General features: G+C 37.3%; 1 long non-coding RNA gene across 1 annotated transcript in view; it reads right to left on the bottom strand.

Moving 5' to 3' along the window:
* LOC104963944 (uncharacterized) overlaps positions 1 to 20,753 on the bottom strand; it is a 24,607-nt gene extending 3,854 nt beyond the window's left edge. Inside the window, exons 1-2 of the long non-coding RNA XR_800364.1 lie at positions 20,645 to 20,753; positions 2,324 to 2,431 (exon numbers count right to left, since the gene is read on the bottom strand). This is a non-coding gene — a long non-coding RNA (uncharacterized lncRNA). The remainder of the gene's footprint in view (positions 1 to 2,323; positions 2,432 to 20,644) is intronic.
* Positions 20,754 to 24,002: the final 3,249 nt, after the last annotated feature.

Raw genomic sequence — 24,002 nt, 5'->3', positions numbered from 1 at the left:
CCCCCCCCGTCTGTCTGTCCACAATCCCACAGCTTACAAGTGGAAATGTCATTTGTTTCTCAGACATGTAAGAGTTGTTGTGAAACACAAAAACTCAAGAGGACAACATCACACAAGTGTAATTTCTCCCAAATATTCACGCATTTCCTTGTCAGTATTTTGTAGGTATGGTGCCATTCCACAGTTGCAGGGTTTCTGACCAAATGTATGAAAGCCCATAGGGGACCTTATGAAAATGTAAATGTAATTCTAATTTGTTTTTCACATTTTTGTTCTCGTTTTATATGAAATAATCAAGAAGTGGAAATTGTACACGGCAGGACATTTGTTAAAATAAACCTCAACATTTGCGCCACACATTTCTGCCTAGCAACGGCTGTTGCTTAGTGTCTTTTGATAAGCAGAGTGCCAGATAACGAGCTAGAGATAGATTTGATGGATAGATGCAGACACGAGTGCATTCCTTACTGCACGCGTTAGACAAAGCATGCATAATCTCCATCGTGATATAAACATGATACCAACCAAACTATTTGTACCTAATGTTCTTTATCTGCAGTAAGTCAATTAGTTAACATATTTGTTTTGTTTTTTGTTGTATCCCTTGGTTCATTGAATTAAAATTATAGGCCCATCTGATATGTTTGATCTGTTATTAAATAAAGTTGAGTAACTGTAAACAACAACACAAAACCTAATAAACTGAATTGAAATAGTTATTTTTTAAACTTGTAATTATTAAAACTATTTAACATTTTTACAGCTTGACTGTTTCGGACAGGGTGTAAAAATGCCCCTCCCCCCTCCCTGGAAGTTGTAGTGGAATGAAATATTGAGGCTTGTTGTCATTGTTGTTGTTGTTGTTAAAGCCCAGTGAACAATATTTCAAACATAGAGCTAATTGTATTTGATTTAGGGGGAAAAGTCACATATGCGATTGAGTAGGGGAACGATGGATTTGAGCTGTCTTTCTGAACAGAAAGGGAAAGGAAAGGGCGAAAGTCAGACAGAGTAAAACAGAGAGGATCTCAGATTCCCACGAAGAAAATGGAGAGAAAACCACAAGTGAAAAACAAATCCCCGTACAAACCCGTTAGAGGGAATGCAGTAAGACAGCGTCGAGCAATTAGTCCTCGAGCATGTTTTAAGAGCATCAGAAAGACAGTCAATGTCAGCAAAGACAGAATGGTACTTGATGGCTTTGTTCTGCTGGTGATAACCATCTAACTGTTTTCACTGCAGGCGTCATGTCTCAGATTCCTGCGAAGCTGCAAAGACACTCATAATGTTCTCAGATACAGTTGTAGCAATTTAAATCATTAAAAAGTCATGTGTTTCCATGACATTTAAAACAGGGAAATTCAGCTTTAGGTCATGATTGTAGTTTAATTAGAATCTATTTGACTGCAGTATAATGCACCCGTTAATACGGTTTACTTGCAGTCATGCACTTTTTATATGCTTGTAACGTCTATCATTTGTTATTAGAAATTTAACTCACTCTAGTCGCTGAATATCTTTTAGATTTAGATTCATAATTTGGTCTAGGGATGTCAGGACATCGGACACAATATCAATTTAATAATTGAATACTGAAAATGTGAACATACTGGCTTTTCACTTAAAGGTGGGGTAGGTCATTTTGGAGAAACCAGCTCGAGTGCGCTAGAATTTGAAAATACACAAAAGTTTGTGCACAGATGGAAGGCTGACAGGCAGGTAGGCCATCCAGTTATTTTAACCGGGCCGGCTCAGATGATTGGCCGTGCTTTTTACAGCGCTACGGCTTCCACAGATGATATTTTTATTAATGTATTTATTGTCAAAGTACTTAATATATTCATTGCTATCGGGATGTTAAGAGCATTCCATGGAATATAACAACAAGTGTTTATGAAGTGAATTACATACCCCACCTTTAAGCATTGCAGTCAAATTGTATTTGCAACTACCTTTGTAGAAGTTACATTTTATCGTAACTTATAAACTGAATGTTTAATTGCATCGTATCAATAATACTATTCTTTCTTTTTTGTATCTCTTTCTTTTTAAAAGGGCGGCAATTTTTCTACAGAAAAGTTAAATTTTCATCTATAAAAAATGATGTGATAAGGAAAATGCTTGAACAAACGTAACTAAATTGTGAACACATTGCATAGCACATTACACTTCACTGGTTTCCTGTTAACCCACATCAAAGTGAACAAAAGTGTATTAAAAAACCCAGTAGTAACTGCTCTTCTTTAATTGCTTTTCAAGTACAAATTAACTTTACATAAGGGTTTATATAAAAGTGAGATTTACAAGATTTCTCATAATTTACCTGTAGCTCCTCAGTGAAGCGTGATTTTAGGACGTGATCTTCTATCAGCTCTCGTAGTTTGTCTGGAGAAGCAGGGAAGTCCTCTCTGTTTCTCTGGAACTCTGGAAGCTTTAGAGAAAGAGAAACCGACTGAGTATGCTATCAACTTTCACCACAGTAACCCTCATACAGTCAATCTGCCAACTATTTCCCAATCAGCAGCAACCAAACACTGCAGGGATCCTATTGGCTGTCGATGAAGTGATGCTTCTTTAAACATTATCTACTCAATCTCTATTCTAAATGTGCACTTTGGTTGTAGACCTTAAGCAGAAGGACATTCTGCAAATAGTTTTTGAGCAGGTGAAGATCGTTAATCAGGACTAAGGCAACACCCAGCTAGCATGATCCTCCTCTGGTTCTGAAACAAACCCTTTCATTGGTGAGGAATGGAGACAAACAGGTAGGATCACTCTCCAGACTAAAATATGTTCACGTGAGCAGCTCAAGGAATTACTGTAAATGTCCTGAATACAAATACACAGCTGTTTCCAGACACAAAACACAACAGTGGACCAAAGTTTGTCAGGAGAATCAGACGGACAGAGGAATCTGATTGGACAAATAAAGTCCGGAAAGTTTGAAGAACAATTAAGTGAAATTAGGATACTGAGTGTGGTTGAAAAACATCACAGAAGTACTTTTCGTGTTAGTAAGTGACTATGTTCGCCCTCTTAGATTTCCGTAGCTTCTTCTCTAATCATTGTTTTGTTGTATTGAAATGTCTGTAATCGTTGTTATTTGCACTGAATATCATTTATGTCTGTTCTATTGACCAATAAGCATTTGGTGATAAATGCTCAGTATATTAAAATGAGATGAACTTGAATAATGTCTTTGTTCCTTTCAGGATTAAAAGCTCTATCAGAGCCACATTACACATCATTAAACGGAGGAATAGACCTGATGAATGCTCGTCAATTATTCAAATATTTCAATTGGAGGTCTGTGCTCTTCGAATGCCATTCTAGTTGTATTATCTTACTGGTTGAACAACTTGAAAATAAATAATTAGCCAACAGGGCCATTGGTGCATGCAGGTACATTTCCTGCGTATGGAAGTATTTTCTTTGTGGGGTGTTCTTGAACGTTAAGTAACTGTTCAAGTGTTAAGCAACAAATAGGGTTTTTTAGAAAGTAAGCTTGCTTTAGCAGACAACATTTCCATTAAACCCCAAGCCATGGCAGGTGAATCGACGCAGTTCAACAAAAGATATGAGTTGAGAGTGGCCATGTTTACTTAAGAAAAGTCATCTAAGTCTTCATTGAGACTGCAATTTGTTAATAGGGTTGAAGTCATTGTTTAAAACTGAAGCAACAATAGGTTTGACCTTCAAAGTTTAAAATCTCCAATGTTTCGGATGAATTTGTACAAAAAAAAAAGTTAAGTTAGAAAACCCTAAATATGTCTTATTTTTGAAGCAAAATAATATCAACTGCCAAATGTTTACATTGGTTTGAGCTGCTAAATGTTAAAGTACGCCATCATAAATGTTCAATAATGTTCTGAGGTGTTGCTAACCACAATACAAGTCGTCCTACTGAACAGACTCTTCCCACCCACCACTGTGTAAACACACCACAGAGTGCCATTGTGAGACTAAGCTCAAGTGGCTCATATGTATGTGTTCATCTTAAAGGAAGGAATCAATCTTCATGCATATATATAAAAAACTACAGATGGACAGCAGGCAATTAATTCCCTTACTCTCCATATGAGTGTATGCATTCACAACATGAGTGGGCTGGGTGCTCGTGACACACTGGATCTATGTTGTCTGATTAAACGCAATCAAAACAAGTCCATTGTTTTTTAATCCCTCTGAGAATGATGACATGCCTCGACAGGAGCAGAGAGGAATGTCTCGTTGTTGAAAGGATGATGGAGGTAAGATAAACAAATCTCTAAATATACAGTATTTCAGAAGCATCTGACATTCTAGACCCAACAAAGTCATTTTTTCAAAAGAAATCTCGTTATAAAGTATAAGAGTGCCTTAAGAATGTGGGATGCTATAATTTATCTCCTGGTAACTTTCCAACCCTTTAAATTATGTTTATATACTGCTCATTTGTTTTCTAAATTACATTTACCAGCAAACCATAATTGGGAAAACAAATTAGTCGTATATGGATGTCATTTCTCGGAGACTGACAGTATAAAATCTGAATCAGAATATCTTTATCGTCATCAGACATAGGTATAACTAAATGTTGTTGGCATCGTTGGCAAAACATTTAGGCAATTAAAGATATTAAACACTTCTGTACAAATGTTTTCAATAATTCATCCCTTCTTTATTATTGGTAACCACAGTTAGAAAACAAATTTCCTTTAGCAAACACCATTTCCCAGAAGCCCTAGACGGTTATGAGCGAATCGTGGAAGTTCGACCTAAGACACAACTAGAACGTAACCATATTTACTCTTTGCAAAATATCAGCAGGACCATAAAGCAGTTCTGATTGCAAAAGTTACAGCTAAACCATTTTATATGGTTACGGACGAAACAAAGTTACGAGAAAGTACCTGCGCTTGAACGTTGTCATGGGAGCTGTAGTTTTCTGACTACTTCTTGTGACCGTATGTGTTGTTTCTTACAGGCGTTGACCCAGGGTGAATTTAGCTGATTATCTAAGTTTAAAACGCCATGACTAATAACTTTAACATTGCATAACTTGTCCCCACTTTACTAAACGCTTACACAATTAAATTGTTCAAATGTGCAAAAGCTGTTACCTGGTATGTGCATGCCTCAACGCATTAATGCAATTACACATAAAAAACTACACAAACTCTTGCCCTGTAACATGGTGTCAGCCAAAGGGTAGAGAATTTCAGCTAAAAAAAGCAAGTCATCCAAATCCCAGCCAAAACAACACCAACTTCATCATTATGCCAAAACTACCAAAATTATCTAAGTTTAAAACGCCATGACTAATAACTTTAACATTACATAACTTGTCCCCACTTTACTAGAGGCCTACGCAATTAAATTGTTGAAATGTGCAAAAGCTGTTACCTGGTACTTGCATGCCTCAACGCATCAATGCAATTACACATAAAAAACTTCACAAACTCTTGCTCTTTGTCATCGTGTCAGCCAAAGAAAGGGAAGAGCATTTCAGCTGAAAAAAGCAAGTCATCCAAATCCCATCCAAAACAACTTCATCATTATGTCGAAACTACCAATCAAATCTAAACATCACAATGCTTCTTTATTAAATAGTAGAACAAGTAAATTACTTTTCTTACAATAATATTACAAAGGAAAATGTTAGACCGTTTTTAACTAAGGCTTTAAAAAGATTATGTTTTAAAACAAGAACATTTATCAAAAGTAATAATATGCCTTAAAAATAATGTTAAGCTAGCTAAGGTGCTGCACTTAGCTATAGCTAAACACACTAGCTGCTATAAGCTTTGTTACTTGTCTTTAATAAATAAAGTTAAATCGAACTTCTTCAATATAAAGATTTTAAAAGTTAGCTGACTGACCAAAAGATCTGTTATCAAGCTAGCAGTAAAGCTATAGAGAAGACTCTTTCCCTCACTGTTTTGAAGGCAATTAAATAGCTTCTTAGCTACAATGTTCTAAAAAGTACTCACTGCAGGTCTTGGAGAGAGAGAAGTATTCATGATGACAGACAGACAGACTAAAAACTAATTTCCTGACTGAGCTCAAACTACAGGGGGTTCGTGTGTGTGTGTGTGTGTGTGTGTGTGTGTGTGTGTGTGTGTGTGTGTGTGTGTGTGTGTGTGTGTGTGTGTGTGTGTGTGTGTGTGTGTGTGTGTGCTTGTGGGTGGGCCGCAGTACTGTGTACATGCAGATGACCCTAACTACAACCTCAAACTGACCACAATGGACAAGCAGAGTGAGAGAATGTGAGTTTGTTAGTTAATATCTGTCTAGGTTTCCTGTGCCCGATTGATCAGTGTACTCAGCCTCTCGTGTGTGTGTGTGTGTGTGTGTGTGTGTGTGTGTGTGTGTGTGTGTGTGTGTGTGTGTGTGTGTGTGTGTGTGTGTGTGTGTTACACAGTGTAGGAAACATCACCTATTAATGAAGAGAGGAGACCTTTATCCCTGGCCTACAATAATTAGCTGATAAAATGGCGTTATTACTTTAGTAGAGGAAAGTAGCATGTAAAGTCTAACATACTAAACAAAGTGAACACCAAACTTAAGATATGACTACATGTGGGAAAATAATGAGTCTCAATTCCAGACTATTTTCAAAACAGTCCATCTGGGGATCTTTGGCGACCACAATGTTGAAAAGGAAGCTCAATATAAACGCACTGACATGATGGGAAACCAGTCGTCAAGTCCAGTCAAGTTGCGCGCTCTGCAATAATACACTATGACTAAACCTGAGGTTGGGTTTGATCAAAGAATTCAAATCTCTATCCCCCCCCCCCATCCAAGTCACAAGAGTCCTTCTTCCCACTCAGGGTGTGTCAGGGTGGAGCCCGATGACTGTGGAAGGACGCCAACTCACACACACCTTGATAAGCTGGCTGGTATGGAAGCATGTCTGCAGCTCTCTGTTCCTTTTTGTTGACTTTGTTCTGTTCATGCCTTGTGTCTGTCTCTTTACGACACACACCCACACACACACACACACACACCCCCACCCACACACACACACACACACACACCCCCCCCCACACACACACACACACACACACACACACACACACACACACACACACACACACACACACACACACACACACACACACACACACACACACACACACACACACACACACACACACACACACACACACACACACACACACACTATAAGCTAAAAAAGCCTCAAATGCTCTGTAGAACTGCAGATTTGGTTATCTGGTTATTTGTGTTCAAGTAATTTGTTTTTGTTTAACAACAGAAGGGAGTGGACTTATATAATAAAGAAAAAGAGACGCACAAGATTATAAAAAAGTTGCCGTAGTTTAGATGTAAGTGAATGTATGAAAGTATTAAAAGGAGCCGGTAATGTTAACAAGTTATTAATACAAATACACAATTGTGTAAATTGCAGATTGCATAGACTTATTCCACTAATGGTTTATTTTAAAAAATATTCGTTTATGGAGCTTTAAGTAACTTCTTACTCTTAGTGAGTTTAGTTTATTTGCCAAGATCGCAGACAATATGTCCCTATAATTTTTTTTAGGACTTTTAAAATCTACTAATCTGCAGGGCAGTGCTTCTCATTAAAGTGGAACTCATTTCATTGCCTTCACTATGAAACGGTCCTAGAGGAGAGCTTAACGGAAAGAGTTGATCAGTATTTAGTTGAAGATGTACTTCAGTTAGATGAGACTGAAGAGAGTAACTTTCTCTCCCAGAGACAACTCTGTCAGCGGCTCAGAGGAGCGTCCCATTCTTTTCAGATGAGACACTGCAGACTCTCCCTGTTTGAACAAATCATATTGTGCCGTCAGGTGAGGTTATGAATCACTCCATCACCTTTGTCATCCACATTACTATATGCCCTTCCTATCTATGCTTTTACAAATATGTATTTGTTCTTTAATTCATATTTATTTCCCTTAAAAATTGTTGATCACATTGTTGTTATGTGATTTTAACCCTCCTGTTATCCTTGGGGTCCATTTGACCCCATTCAATGTTTAACGTATCTAAAAAAAACGTTTCACATTATTTGTTTTGCTTAGTATTTCATGACTTTTCCTAATTTAGTGAGGACTAATGGGTAAACATAAAATGAACATGAAGATCTTTTTTAAATGTCCTGTACGCACTTTGTACGCATCGGCTGTTTTAGAAGTATAAAACATATAAAAATGTCAATATTTTACACATATTTGTGTTGATTGTGTAGGATGATATTGAGGTGACTATTAAATGCAAATGTATCATTGTAAAAAAAAAAAATAGCCTCTGCTTTAGTTATTGGTCCTTTAACAACATCAAAAAGATCTTTTTATTTCAGTCAGTGAGATTTTATGCTGATTTATATATTTTTCAATAGTCACATAATAGGAATTCTGGATGTATAAAGGGGTCTGCGGGGGGACGGTTGGGTTAATGTTTTATTTAAATGGTTATTTAGGTCGTTAGATACCTAAAGCACCAGAGACATACATGTTGGTTAACATTTTGAATATGATCATTGTCTTGAGTTTTAAATTACTGGGGTCAAATTGAGGGTTGAAGACATGCAATTGTATCAGACAATTCATCTGCAGTAAGAGAGAAAGGTGTGAAATGTATACTGCGTCTTTTGTTCCGTTCTCATGTTCAGAAGTCTTTTGACATGCACTGTCATGATTACTAAACAAGTTATTACTCAGCAAACATATCTGTATGTGTGAAGTGCACCAGGAAACCCCTCTACCCAGCATGCCTTGCTCATGACTCACAGCTGTGGTATGTCACCTTGTGCTGGTGCACTTTGATCCAGTAGCAGCTCTAAATTGGGAGACGCCCTGCATGTTCATTAACTGACCAGGAATGTTTCATTATGGTGGAAAAACCTTTTAACTGCAGTCCTGAACTCTCTGCAAACAACCATGGATTTACACAAGTGTTGGGTAACGTGCACTTCATATAAAATGTGTTTTGTTGCTGATTTCAAAGTGAAGTTCCACGTAGAAAAGTATTACTGTAGGGTTAAAAGTAAACTTAGTTTGAAAGCATGTGGCACATATGTTACCATTTGACACACTATTTTACAAATGAGTGAAATGAAAAGTGAAAATAATATTTTCTTCTTCTCTAGAGATGTAAATTCGATAATGACCATAGGTGGTGAATTCTAGCCATAAAACTGGGTGTATACTACAGGAAAAACAACATCATATTTTCATATTTTCTTCTTGCATTTTTCTACAAAAAAAGGAACAAAATGTCAGCTTGTCTGTGAAATAAATAGTAAATGGCAACAGGAGAGTATATGCCAAAAATCCAAAATGTCCACTTGATTGTTATACCTGAATTATTAAAAGTAAGTATAATCAATTTGTTAACCGCTAACCACTTCTTATGGTCTGTTAATATGGGCATTCACACTGATGCTCCCTGTGCGACGGCCTCTTTCCACCAGATGGTAAAACCTGCTGCAGAGATTTGTTCCCATTTAGCGATAGTGGGGTCCGACACTCGTGTTTGGGAATAAGGTCTATGATTTCGGCATGATTTTTCAAGGTTGTATTCAATTGTGCAAAATAGGTGGAGACATTTTATTTTACAGGCACAAAAAAAGCTTGAAGAGCATCATTTTTCTTGGTTAATCCTATTTTATTTATGAAAACAGTTGAACATCAAACATTTTGGGACGTAAAGATTTTTTTAATGCAGTTTGTCTCATTTCAGCCACAAAACGCTTAATTTAACCACTGCAAAATGTTCTAAATAAAATGTTTGATGGATTAAATAAAAATTTTTTAGCAGTAGATCTAATCCATTCTTTAGTAAAAAAAACAAAACAGGGACATTTAGACCAAAATGTACTACCAGAATTTCTCACTCGCATCTCAGGGCTTCCGTACTTGGCTCACAAAAGGCGTTCATGTTTATCCTTAAAAGGTGAAGCATGAAGGTGATGCCAGAGCTTGTAAAAACACTTTTTATGGATCTGGCTTCGTGCACAGAGCCATTGTCATACTGTATGGAAACACAAATTGATGGGACAAAGTTGAATGACCACTATAAAAAATATCATTGAAGCGTTAAGAATTCTCAGTAAGGAGCCAACGACCAAATGATACACAGACTTTGGCCAACATAGTATGAGGTGAGAGACGCTGAGATCTATGTTAGAAATTAGAAATAGTTAATTTGCAGTCCCTCGCTTCATTAAAAGAACAAGGCAGGTTTATATTAGTTAAGTGGATTGTAGCATGCAGCTTCTCAATAAACACACCAGTTATTAAACAGTAGAACCAGTTTTGTACTTAATGATGCGGTGAATAAGCAACATATCACTCCTCCTGTACTGGCTCTCCTTCTTTGCCTCTCACTTGGGAATTAAAGCAGAACCAAACCAGTTATTTTGTGTTTAACAATTACACCAGTTTAAGATTGCTCCCCACACTATCAGTATCTGTGTAAAACAGAACAAAACAACCAGTCTCTGCAGCCTCGGTTTTTCTTGAAAAGCCACTCATACAGAAAGTGTGTTGAATTGGTCATGTTCTGTCACCCTGCATCACTTTCTAACTGCCTTCACCTTGTCAGTAAAAGTTAATGGAGCTAGATGAAGTGAAAGGAGAATCAAAACGCAGATCAAAGCCAACATTAGAGAGAACTTTATGCCATTTTTGATGCTGTCTAGTGTGAAAGATGTCTGTTATGTGTGATTGTCTTCACACATAACAGACAGGCGTAATAACAGATACAGTGCAGTTATTAAAAACAAAGGACAAGTTCTGGTAAAGTCACTTTGTCCCTCACACTTTGAGTACAGCAGACTGATTAATGGCATGTTTTCATTGCATGCAGGTGTCACCGCAGGTTATTTTAGGCACAGCTATTGCCACCACCCAACACACACACACACACACACACACACACACACACACACACACACACACACACACACACACACACACACACACACACACACACACACACACACACACACACACACACACACACACACACACACACACACACACACACACACACACAGGTGTGCAGGGCTGGTTTTGCAACCTATTTACATTGAGCTCCTCCCAAAAAAATAACAAAAAGACTGAGCTGTCATTTTTCAGACAGGACGACAGACAGGTGAATAACAACAAATAAAGAGCATGTTGACAACCACACATGGAGACAACAAGTTATTTATTTTACAGTAATTGTTAACAGATCACTGAAATTGTCAAAGATTTACAAATAACCCTTTCTGGGGACTAACGTAGCATTTTGCCAGTTTTTAAAAAATAAAAATACGGACCAACAAAAAAATTCATCCAAAAGGTGACAGATCACAGTAGGCTATAAAACTAAAAAACATCTCTTATCCTATGAAATGAAAACACAAAATTAGGAAAATTGTTGTTCAATTTGAATTGTAAATAGCCTGCATTTATATGGTACTCTGTCCAGTCTATGAAACCCTTTCACGATGAAGCAAAGACTGCTATACAAGGCCACCTGCTCAAGGAAGCTAACATTCACAAACATTCCAAAGCAACTTGGAGTTAGGTATCTTGCCCAAGGACACATCGAACATGTTGACTGTCCCCAATCCATCGTCCCGGTCATGAGTGTGCATCATTTTATATGGCTTTTCAACACCATCCTCGTTTTAAACTCTCTTTCTGCTTCATTGTTGCTGCCCAACGTGTGACTGACTTGCACGATAATCCCTGTGTTGAGCTAACCTTAGCATATGTGTTTTACGGATGAATGCTAAAAGTTTGGGAGCTTAAGTTACTCATTACAAACAGTAGCAAGTATTCTATTCAGCACACATTCAGCCCTATAAAGCATATGAACTATAACACATTGTAACTATGCCTAAAACGAAGCAAATCTTGATATTGGAAGCACAAATTGCCCTTACCAGAAAAAGAAAAACATCAGTAATTTGTTCCAAAGCTATATTTGACCTACTATTAAATATATCTGCTCTAATATTACTGAAGGTCTAAAGCAAAAAAAAAAACAGTGTGATCATTAGGATACATTCATTAATTCTCAGGGCCTAATGTTTACAAAAAGCATGTTCCTGCAGACTTATAAAGACATGCAGATGATGGAGACTTTTAAATTCCCTCACTTTCTCATTTCTTAGTTTACTTCCATAACTAGAAGCTTGAGAAAAACAACAACATCCATACTCTCCAAGCACTGCAGCACCCACCAAGCCTGCACCCACTTGGCCCTCCGTCGAGGCTTAATGAGTAGTAAGCACTGGGTGACCACAGTCTTGGACTCAAGCCAACTTTCCCAGCTGCCAAATTGAAGCCTGGAGGTACTGCATAATGCAAAACAACACTCATTAAAACTAGGAGGGGGAAAAAAAACAAGAAGCTATAAAATGCAAAAATGCACTAAGATGCATTTCAGGAGAAGCTCGGTGGCAGTTTTGAAATGACTGAGATGAATAATTAGGACTCTCAGGCATCCATTAGCAGGAGAAATTACAAGATGTAGGAAATGGGCTGCAATACACACTCTTGACCCTAGAGTAAACCGTGTGGCCTGAACGTTATGTTGAGGTGGGAAAAGGCTGATGAAATGGGATGAAAGGCTTTTACTGCACAAACAATCTGAGAAGCATTCAGATGAGTTCAGCGAGATAATACGTCAGTTTGCAATTTGAGTCAATTATAAGTGTACGTGTTTTGGGAAATAATAAATAAAGGACTTTGAATTCAACCAGATGATATCCTGTCCCCTGCACTCTATTGCAATGTATGTATTTGACTTGGTAATTCGTCTAAAATGGTATAAATATAAAAAATTGGTGTCACAATATGTTTTGCAATCAGCTGAAAACAAGTATATTAGCACATAATTCTACATCGTAAATCAGATAATTTAGGAACAGACGTTAAACTATCGAAACCAAGCCAAGTCAACACACTGAACTAGTAAACCATGATGTGTCCAATCCATCCAATGACTTTTCATGTGTTCATCTTGGCAGAGAAAGCTGAAGATTAGGAAACTAAGATGAACTGTGATTCTGTTCCAGATCAACTGGATGATTATTGTAAGTCACTGTCAATAATGGACGACAAGTTGTTGTTTTCCCAACTCCAGTAATACAGATTTTAAACTACGTTCTTTTCTGATGTCCAGTGAACAGATAAGCAGGACAAACTGTACGATATTCAATCTCCTGAATGCCAACACCAACTGCACAAAGAACTCAGTGTAAAATAAGTGATGATCAAATCATAACACATCATACCATTGGCCCTATCATTGTAAAGTTGAACAGAAGAAGGAAATAGTTCAAGCCTGGGGACATTTGGGAAGTATGTGGCCATGGCCAAGAATTTAAACAAGATTGAAACCATTATTATGACACCGCCCTTAATCCCATACACTAAAGCCAGCAAGTCATTAACTTAGCTTAACATAAAGACTTAGTCGGGGAAAACAAACAAGACATTACATGTCAACTTGATTAATTTAGAAGGTGCTGTCATGCACATTTACAAAGCTAATCGGCCACTGGCTCAATGCATGTCTTTATCTGACTGTGAAGTTTATTCTGCACACCTTCACTTCATCATCAGGTGTTATCCCTACATAGAGAACCGCAGTGACGCGTCCTAGAACCAGGAAGTAAACTCCTTCCGTTTCCTTCGTCAAAAAGCAATGCAATTTCTCCATAGGATTTTGGAAAATATCTGGAAATAAGGTCTGTGGTTGAGACACATTAAAGAGACGGTGGTAACAATTATAACTTACATACCTAACTTACTTTAGGACGCGTCACTGCGGTTCTCTATTAACAACTGATTCATTTAAAAATTAGAAAACTATTTCCGTGTTTTGTTTCCACCAAATCTGTGTGTTCACAAAGAATATCCCAAAAATGTGCTCAAGTGTTTTAGGAACTGTAAGGATCTATGATATGTGGTAAACTCTGGGATCTGCCTTAGTTACATCTGTGTTATTGTTGCCAAGATGCCCAAAGATAATTTGTCAATCAACAATAGGGGGCGGTTCCACAATGTTCTCTTTGTGTAATTTGTTGATTTACAAGTTTGTTGACTTACTTAATTAGTTTTTCATTAAGTAAGATATTTCTATTCTCCAATTACGGGAACAGCTCAAATCAACGGTGCAAGTTCATGACCCGTCTCAATGTGTGTTTATTTGCTATTCACATCATGTATAAATGCTGTTATCCTACACTAGAAACAAACAAAGTATTGTCTTGGCCTACATGCTGACATTTGAACTGCACAACACAATGATGTGGCAACAAAAAACACATCACAGTGTTTAACGAGGAGCTGTCATTCACAGGGTGAGTCAACTATGCTCTGAAGTATGTGATTTTACCATTTCAAACTATTTTGCATGCATGCATGTTTTGTTTGTTAGCCTACCATTCAAGGCTCACACCCTCATTCCTAACATTCTGCCACCTCCTTGCATCTTCATACTTTCCCATGATTCACTGCTGAGTTACAGTTGGTGACACAATGACTCCAAATGTTGTGTGCTTGTAATATCTGGCCTATAATGAAATATCAACAAGTGCAAGGCTAGCTTTAAAAGGTCATACTTTTAGGATGTTTTTAAATCGGTTTGTGATCATTGTAAAAAAAGAGGGAAATCCTGACCTACATAACCGTTTTGATGAGTCAGCAGGCAGCATGGTACAGTAGACTTTAGTTGACTGTGGTGAGTGATTGAAGTCTTCTAGATAACTTATTACAATTCAGAATTCAGAGTGATATTTTAAACAATGCTAAACATTTGCTGTGAAGTCACATTCTCCACTACACTTCCAACAATCAGTAGCACTCAGCAGTTTACCATGTAAGGAAGTAGCGGGTTCGATGCTCCATGCTAACATTTTAGCATATGATGTGTAAAACACAACCGACTTCCCTATTTGCGAAGCTGATTATTAAAATTGGTGCATGGTTGAGTTTCAAGCAATTTAACTGTGGATCATAATCACGTCTAGTACATGTTCTTTTCTCTATTTTGTTCTCCATTGCAGATGGTAGCACCTCATTGTAAGCGTAATTTGTATCTGATAGTCATGGTGTTATCATGTGAAAGTGCTGTAACCGGACACTTGTTGAGGATTTTTCAGAAGAGGAATGTTTTCATTTAGCCAATTGTATGATATCCCATGTAGATTAGATTAGACTTTTTTGAGCATTTTTGAGGATGTCCCGCTAGTTATCATTCGAGAGACAATCTTGACCAATCGGTGGTCTGCTGTGCTTTAACTAGACTTTCCAGAAATTGCTTGGCTAAGCTTGGCTAGGCATGTATGATTTACAAAATTGCTAACAAAAAACAAACAAATGTTGTGCCATAGAGTACTAGTTAACATTACTGAAATAGAGCTTATAATAAAGATGGGGAAATATTTCTAAACTGACTTTAATAATTGTCGCTGTACAGAATTGAGGAGTAGATTGCAGTCACAGTTGGAACTAATGTGTCTATTGGGTCTAATGCACAAAACAGAGACGTATTTAGAGCATTATGGGAACTTTTTCTTGCTCTATAAAATCCATTGCGTAAATGATTGATGGGCACCAGATGCCACCTCGGGGTGTTCCCCCTGATAATAATGGAAAAGAATGCAGCGCATAATAGACGGCTTGTTCGTTTGACTTTCGGGCAGCACTGACGAAGGCTAAACACTTCTTCATCGAGCCAAACTCTACTTCCTGCCTCAAGTCTTCAAACTAAGGCCCAACGACCACTGATACCCTACTGGTTTTGACACATGACGACGGAAATTATATATTTTTCTGACAACACTAATGAGCTCTGCATCCATAGAAGACTTACAAGATTTACATTAGGTAGAGGGTCATATTATGCTAAATGTATACTATTTTGCCAATGAATTATTTATTTTACACAAGCTAATGTCCCTAATGTACTTTTTGTGTGTGGGTGTGTGTTATTAGAAATGGATAAAATTGCAAAAACTTCTTGAAAACGAAGTATGGTTTCTTAAGGGTTTCAGAACATTTGTTTTAATTTATGTGGCTGAGCTCTACATACAGCAGATCTAATGGTTTTCACGGTACAGGTAACTAGGTTAGGTCTCAGACAGGATGTGTGTAAGCCTCTAATAACTTGAATGGATCAGAATTTAGCGTGAAGGAAAACACAGACATACTCTCTGTTAAATCATGCTGACAGATAGCAGACAGACAACACCCTGAACAAGAGCTCATCACACAGCACCGCAAGCACACTGCTATTTAATGTATGCTTTTCTTTTTGTCAGTTCTATACCTTGTGTTCATTTTAATCCCTTAAACTAACAACTGCTCCACTCTCTGAATATCTCATGTACCAACAGATCTGACAAGTATTTACATAAAATGTTCACTGTTAACATATCCTTCTTTATCCTTTAAGATGTGCTCATTATAATGGAAAGGTAATGGAAGTTTTGACACACACACACACACACACACACACACACACACACACACACACACACACACACACACACACACACACACACACACACACACACACACACACACACACACACACACACACACACACACACACTCACAGTCTCCTCCCTATCACTGTGTATGTGTTCTTTCTATTCATTGGCTAGTTTAACCTATCAAACCTCACATGTTTCCTATTAGTATCATTATATGCACACACTCACACAGAATGCCTACATTACGCAGGATGTATTCTAACTTCAGCTAAGCCTTTCTACTGTGTTTTTCCATAATACCATGTAGTTTATTTTCTTAAGCTAAAAATGAGCCGAACTTTAAATATAAATAATATGACACAGTATGTGTATACAATATATTAAGTGGAGATTTAACTGTCACGGCTTAGATCACAAAACTAGTTCTTACATGGAGATTAGGTGTATCTTAATATTAAACAAAAAAAATGTTATACTGTTCAAACTGAATAAGCGTACTGACAGATTGAACGTTAGCATGTTAATAAATGACTTCTTTAGACACAGCCGTAAAGGAGTTGTTGATAATATCTGACCTTACACTTTGAAACACTGTACAAAATGATTAAAAAACGTAATCAAATCACAAAGGACAGTATCATATACTAATAATATACAATAAATTACCAAATACTGTTAGCTTAACCAGATTTCTCCCTGTAATTCTTGAAAAATAGATTTTTAAATGAGTATACTATCAATTACTTACTATTATTAATTAGGCCAGAATGTACTCACCAAGTCTTCAAATGTGCATATATTTGTTTAGCATGGTATTAAAAAAGTTTGATTTGGCAAATGTACTGAAACATATATATTGTATCAGCAGTTTTACATAAAAATAGCGATATTCAGCCAGTAAGAGGAAAATATCCGGGCTATTTTCATGCCTAGAACTCCCTTTTATATGCAAGTTCAGAAGTAGTCAGGAAACCCTGGATGCCGTTTAACATGTGTTTATTTCTGGACTCTTTCTTGGCAAGTGTGTGTGAGAGACTGTGGAGGAGAAGGAGAGAGAGAGACAAAAAGGTGGGTGTGTGTTGGGCAAAACAGAAAGTTCTTTTTTCTCACTGGATCGGTTGGTCAAGTTTCTGAACCGGAGTCAAGGGAAAGAATGTAGTCCCATTAAAACACATTAAAGAGATGGAGGGGGGGGGGAGTTGACAGTGTGAGAAATCTCAATGAGGTTAACGCCGGATATAAATGAAAAAGGGGCAAGAGATAAAATACATTGACAAAAAGACAAAGAAAACGTGAGATTCGAGAGATATGCTAGAACAAAAACAGAAGGAGAAAGTGGGACAACTAGATCAGCAAAAGATGGGTAGAAAGATAAAGGGAAGGAGGATAGAAAGAGCCAGACAGAAGAGAGCCGCCGGCAGAGAGTCAGAGATGCTAGCAGCTGATATTAGCTAGCAGTGAGAGTTTCTGCATTCCTCACTCAAGGAAAACTCTTAAACATGTATGACTGACTCCTCTGTCAGATTTAGAAGCAAATGAGACTCCTTCGGAATCCAAATTAACAAGATAGAGATCTTCTATTTACTTGATACGCATATTTAGCAGGCTATCAACCGTTTTCATTTACAGTATTTGACACACAGGGTTAGCTATGTTTTTCCGGCATACACTACGACAGGAGGCTAGCATTTTATACCTCATCTAATTTGGACAGAGTTCAAACAAAAAAGATACATTTTGTGTTTCAGGGCACTTTTTATTGGTTATATATAGTGTCTATAGTTGCTAGCGCCACAGTGTAGGAAGCTAGCTATTTAGCAACATTAGCAACAAGCTTGCTAACTCGTAAGCTGAACAAATCAAACACAAGCCCACATATATTTGACAAATTCCCATTAGCCAACTTCATGTCAATCATGTCCAAGTAATAATGTTAACTCTCTCTCCACTAGAGATTGACATGGTAGTGATACTGCCAATAGATATCAATACTGAATAGCTCGATCGGCTACGTTTTGTCCAACTAAGCAAGAAAAAGTAGGTTAAGTTAAGCCTGTTGTGTCTTTGCAGCGAGCCAAATAGTTAAATGTTATGAATGTGTCCTTGTGGCAGCAACCAAAACTGAAAACAGCATTTTCTGCCATTTTTCCATTCCTTCATTTTGAAATACTTTTAGAGATTATCTGCCGATGAACTTATCGATTAGTAAACGAATGGTCTTATCATTGCAACGCTTTTTGTAAACTAAAACTATGAGTCTAAAGAGGCTAAAAGCTCTGTAGAGAGTTGGTGATATCTCCTCAAGTGACCCCTTTCTAATCAAAAATAGATTGATTAATGGAGAAATGTAACATTGACTAACTGGAAACCACTGCATCAGTAGCAAACAGTCAGACTGATTGAACAATTACACAACTCCCTGTTTCATCACAGCTGTAACCCTGCTATGGTTACATTTCCGCTGTAGATAAATTCCACCTGTTCATAGGGTTATTGTTATTATTGTTGTCATTAATTAACTGATATCTACCATAGGGTCCATGTGGAGCCAGTGTAAGTGACATTAGCGCAATCCGCCCAGCTAAAATAAAGATAAGATCTCCTTTCCGCAGCCCTCTTATCGGTGCACAGTGCAGAGTCCAGTCAGACTCGCCCTTTGACTGAACACAGAATAGCACTTTGGGAAACCACAAACATATATTTCATCATTGTGACACGTTTCATTGTCAGTGGGTGTTTAATTACTACCAGTTGGGTCCTGCACAAATTTTCCGTTTCCGTTTCATTCAGATTGTGATTAAGGCTCAAGTCAGAGTGGAAACAACTCTTATCACCTGATCTAACTATGACAAGACAATCCAACAGCCATATGTTTTCCTTTTTTCTCTTACAGGATAACATTCCTTCAATGACTTGAAGTTAATATTTGAACAACACTCCTTGGGCAAAAGTATGTTGCCGCCTAACATTCCAGCCATAACTGATGGGTGACACAAGTCCTTCATAAACTCTGCACATTAACACGCTGATAACAGTTTCTACAGTTGTGTGTTAGACTTTCTACAAGATTCTACACGATTATCCAGATCATCCCAAAGCTGCTGGATAGGTTTGAGGTCAGGGGTCACTGCAGGTCAGTCAAAAAGAAAACCAACTTGAAAAACAATGTCTTTATGGGCTTTCCTATTTGCAGTGTCATGTTGAAAAGTTGGTATTTCATACTGTAGCACTGAGATGTCTCTTTCATGAAACCAAAAAACACAAACTACAAACTGACCCCAGAGGTACACCAATGGGGGATAAGGGTATCAACATTTTGGGCCAAATAGATTTGAATCCTATGACTGATAATAACATTTATATGTGGAAAGTATACTCGTAATATCAGCGTTGGAAGAGGTAACTTTAAAGTAAAAGAAGTAATGCTACAATGTTAAACATACATACTAAAAAAAGTCCTGAATTGAGAGTCTTACTAAAGAAAAGTCAAATGTAGCATCAAAATCAGGTAATATCCCTAAAGTAAAAGTATTCACTCTATACAACTGCCTATTTCAGAATAATATATTTTAAATAACTGAATTATAATAAGCGCAGAATTAATGTGTGTATCTCTTTAATTGTGCAGTTATAGAAGAAGTGAAGCTTATTTCAACGTAGTAACCAAACTATCTTAACCTATACAAATAGATTACATTTTGTAATACAAATCTAAATAGCATAAAGTCAAAATACTCAAGACAAGTAGATGAAACTCAACATTTACTTTTAGAAGTAGTACTCAAATAAATGTACCATGTTACTTTCCACCATGGGTTAGTGGTAATGTGAATATTTACTTTATTCAACTGTTGGTTATAATTAAATGTAAAGTAGGTTGCTTGTATCCCAATTGTATAAGTCTTTGTAACATTCAAAGTCTTTACTAGCATGCATCACTTCGTGGTAACTAAGTATTGAACAGTATGCCAACTGTATCCTGCCTTCAGACAAAGTTACCAGAAAAGTATATTCAGTGATTCCTCCCTGCAGTTGCCCCACTAAAAACGCTTCAGGCAGACTAAAGTGTATTCTAAACCACAACCAAGTTAACTCCAGCAGCAGGAAACGACCACAAAGCGACGCAGGTTAAAATCCAACGAGCGTCCCGGTAAATGATCAGCCTCTTACCTGTTAGTGCTCCCTCTGCGGTGCTCTGTGAAGACTGACAGGCTGCTCTTTCTGCCTGACAGCAGTTTGCCTCGTGGGTGTGTCCTGGGCTACACCTGCCGCACACCGAGAACTGCGTAATGAGCGCGCGCGACGCCGATGACGCACGGAGGACAGTTGCCGCTTTACCTGTTGGAGGGAAGATAGGAGGGAAACGCGACGAAGGCAGAAAACAAATCTGGGGGAAGTCCACTGAGAAAGATATTCACTCTCTGTCTGCTCACCATTTATGGACATACAGTCTGCCAGTCTCACACTAAAATACAACTATTGAAAGACTTTCAGGAATGTTCTCCTCCCTCGTGGCCTTTTGATTTCCGGTTCTCCTTTCTGATTATGCCACTTATGGTGTTCTTGTTCTTTGTACCAGTTTTCTGTCCATCCATCTATCTATCTATCCATCGATCTATCTATCTATCTATCTATCTATCTATCTATCTATCTATCTATCTATCTATATATCTATATATATATAACTATCTATCTATCCATCTATCTATCTATCCATCGATCTATCTATATATATATATCTATATATATATATCTATATATATATCTATCTATATATATATAGATAGATATATATCTATCTATATATATATATAGATAGATATATATATCCATCCAGTGGGAATGCAGCAAAATAAAAAGACCAAAAGTTAGAAGAAAAGTAATTTTTTCATATTAAAGCAATCCTTTTAACCAAGGACATTTTCCAAATCCAAGCAAGATAGATAAGAAATCAAATACAGTTTTTGTTTTATTTTTAGCATAGTATCAAATCAATAACAGACATGCTTATTGATTACCCTAAATGTGTTCGCAAAATGTATAAAAATATATATTTTAAAATATATAAAATAGTAGTGGATAAAGGCATGGTAGTTGATTTTTTGTGTCCACTTTGTCCCAGCCTAAGATGTTTTTACAACAACTTCTGCATGGATTTTATGGAGTATTCCTGTTCCCCCCGGGAGAAATTGTAATAACTTCAGTACTTCAAGTAAAGCATCAATATCACACTTTTTAGTAGAGTAGAAGAGACAGTAAATGGTGTATTTAATTGACATTCTCTATATTTGTCTGTCTGTTTATGTATTTATTTACTGTTTATACTTATTTTATATTTTATATCTCATGTGCAATTCCTTAACATTGTGCTGCAACAAAAAAAAATTCCAATTAAGGACCAATTAACCATTAAGGTAAATCTAATCTAAAAAATTGTTATCTTTTGGACCATAAACCAATGCTATCTCTTTTGTGTTAAGTGCAGGCTTGATGTGATATCTGAACACTAAAATGTCAACTTTGATCTCAATATAATCACAGTGGGGGGGACGTTTTACAAGACTGGAGCCAGATTTCCAGCAGTCTGAACTCACAGTGGCACACAGCAGACACACTGGCAGCTCTTATGATGTTTGGAGTCTCCGGCTGTGGGTTATCCAGCCGCTGGTTGCCATAGGAGTCAGACTGAACGTCTTGTGTTGAGAAACCCTGAACACCACACCTCACATTCCTCTGTTCTGAGCAAACACCCATTCTGCTGCCGACACTATGGACTCACCTTACACATGCATTCAAATGACCTTAGTAATGTCCCATTCATATACAAATAACTTTGTTACGACAAACCTGTTTGTGTAAAGGCTAATGCATTGGAATTTAAATAAGTTACTGTCAGGTTGGTGTCAGGTTGCTGGCAGGTCAGACTCACCTGAGGAGGGTTTTTGAAAACAAATGGCCCCAATATCTGATAAAAGTGCAGCACGTGGCACGTTATCATGTACAGACCAATGAACACGCCCGCTAGTGGGCTTGATAGGAATGAGATGTAAGCAGCATGTAAGCACCTCTTGTTGTGAAACTGTTACAAAGACATCATTACAAATATGTTTTTTTGAAATCCAGTCTTACTCACATTACACTTCACAAACTTTTATGCAACAACATTTCAGTTCACATGGGATAGGAGTCATCCTCAAAATGAAACAATCAAACTTAAAAAGGATTAACCCATTTTGGAAATAATGATGGTGTGTTTACGTGGTGTAGTTGGCCTTTACCAAAACTATTTGATAATTAAAAATGCCCTATTGTGCTTTTGGGGGTTTCTCTGTCCTGTAGTGTGTTATATAATGTTCTTTGCATGTAAATGGGCTAAAATCCCAAAGTTCCCTCCAGAGGGAGCTTCAGTAAAATGAATAGAAAATGTATTTGTTTTTTTAATATCTCTCTCAATGTGTTGCGTGCAGGACTTCTGCCTCCAAGAAAGTCCAAGGTGCGATGTCCATGACACCAATAGGAAACTTCTTCCTGCTATAATGTGTCTGGGAAAAACATTGTGTAACAAAGTAAGGAATAACAAAGTCCCCCTGCTACTGCCAGTCATTGTGTTTCCCTCTGTAAGTGATATAAACACATTTCCTATATTCACAAGATTTTAAAACGACTCTGCTTCGGTTAGTAATCATTCAAGTTTGGGTTGTCTTGTGAATTTCTTTTTTTTCAAAACATTTATTAGTTAAACAATTTCTGCATCACAAATACATTGTCTTTGAAATCACTGCCAGTGTTTGCAATTTCATTTCTAGTGAGTAAAAAAATATGCTTTGTTTAATCCACAGAACTTTGAATTCAATTCTAATAAAGATTAGAATATGTCAAGATGTATTTAGGTGAATTGTGTCTATCATGACCATAAAAGACGTACAGTAGAATCGAGGATTTGGATATTTCACTCAGTTGTGATATGAAACTGTGAGACACCCCTCAGGCGACAAACGGGAAATAAAAGTGAAAGCTGCGTGATGAGTAGTTAATTTCCTTCTTTCCCACATGTATTTCCTTTGGCTGTGAATCAGCAGAGCGCTGTGTTGCGTCACCTGGATGTTCAGGGTGTGTGTAGCTCAACATGCTGCAGAGGGGAGCGTCCGGGTGACAACCTTTACTCACACATCGATAACTCACACTGCTGCAACAAGAGGTGATCTTCTTGCTCAGTTATGCTGCTCATTAATACGTCAACAGAATTGTTATATACGCTTTCTTGATTTATGTAGACAAGCTTTTGTATGATTAGTCTCTTTTTCCATTGTGCAAGTCTCTCTCTTTTTTTGTATCTGTATTGTTAACAATAAACTGTGTGCAAATGCAAATACATTTCTTTAGTCTCTCTTGACTAATCAATTTTTTTATTTTCCTTAAGGGAATTTACTTTGTACAAAGAAATAACAAACAACTCACCATGACAACGCTTTTGTGTGGATATAATTACTGTTGATTAATGCCATTGTGGGGAAAACATTTCAAAGTT

The sequence above is a fragment of the Notothenia coriiceps genome, unplaced genomic scaffold (assembly GCF_000735185.1).
Source record: "Notothenia coriiceps isolate Sejong01 unplaced genomic scaffold, NC01 NC01_scaffold00036514, whole genome shotgun sequence".
NCBI lineage: Eukaryota > Metazoa > Chordata > Actinopteri > Perciformes > Nototheniidae > Notothenia > Notothenia coriiceps.
Note: the sequence above shows the minus strand (reverse complement) of the source record. Positions and strands in the feature narration are given on the sequence as shown.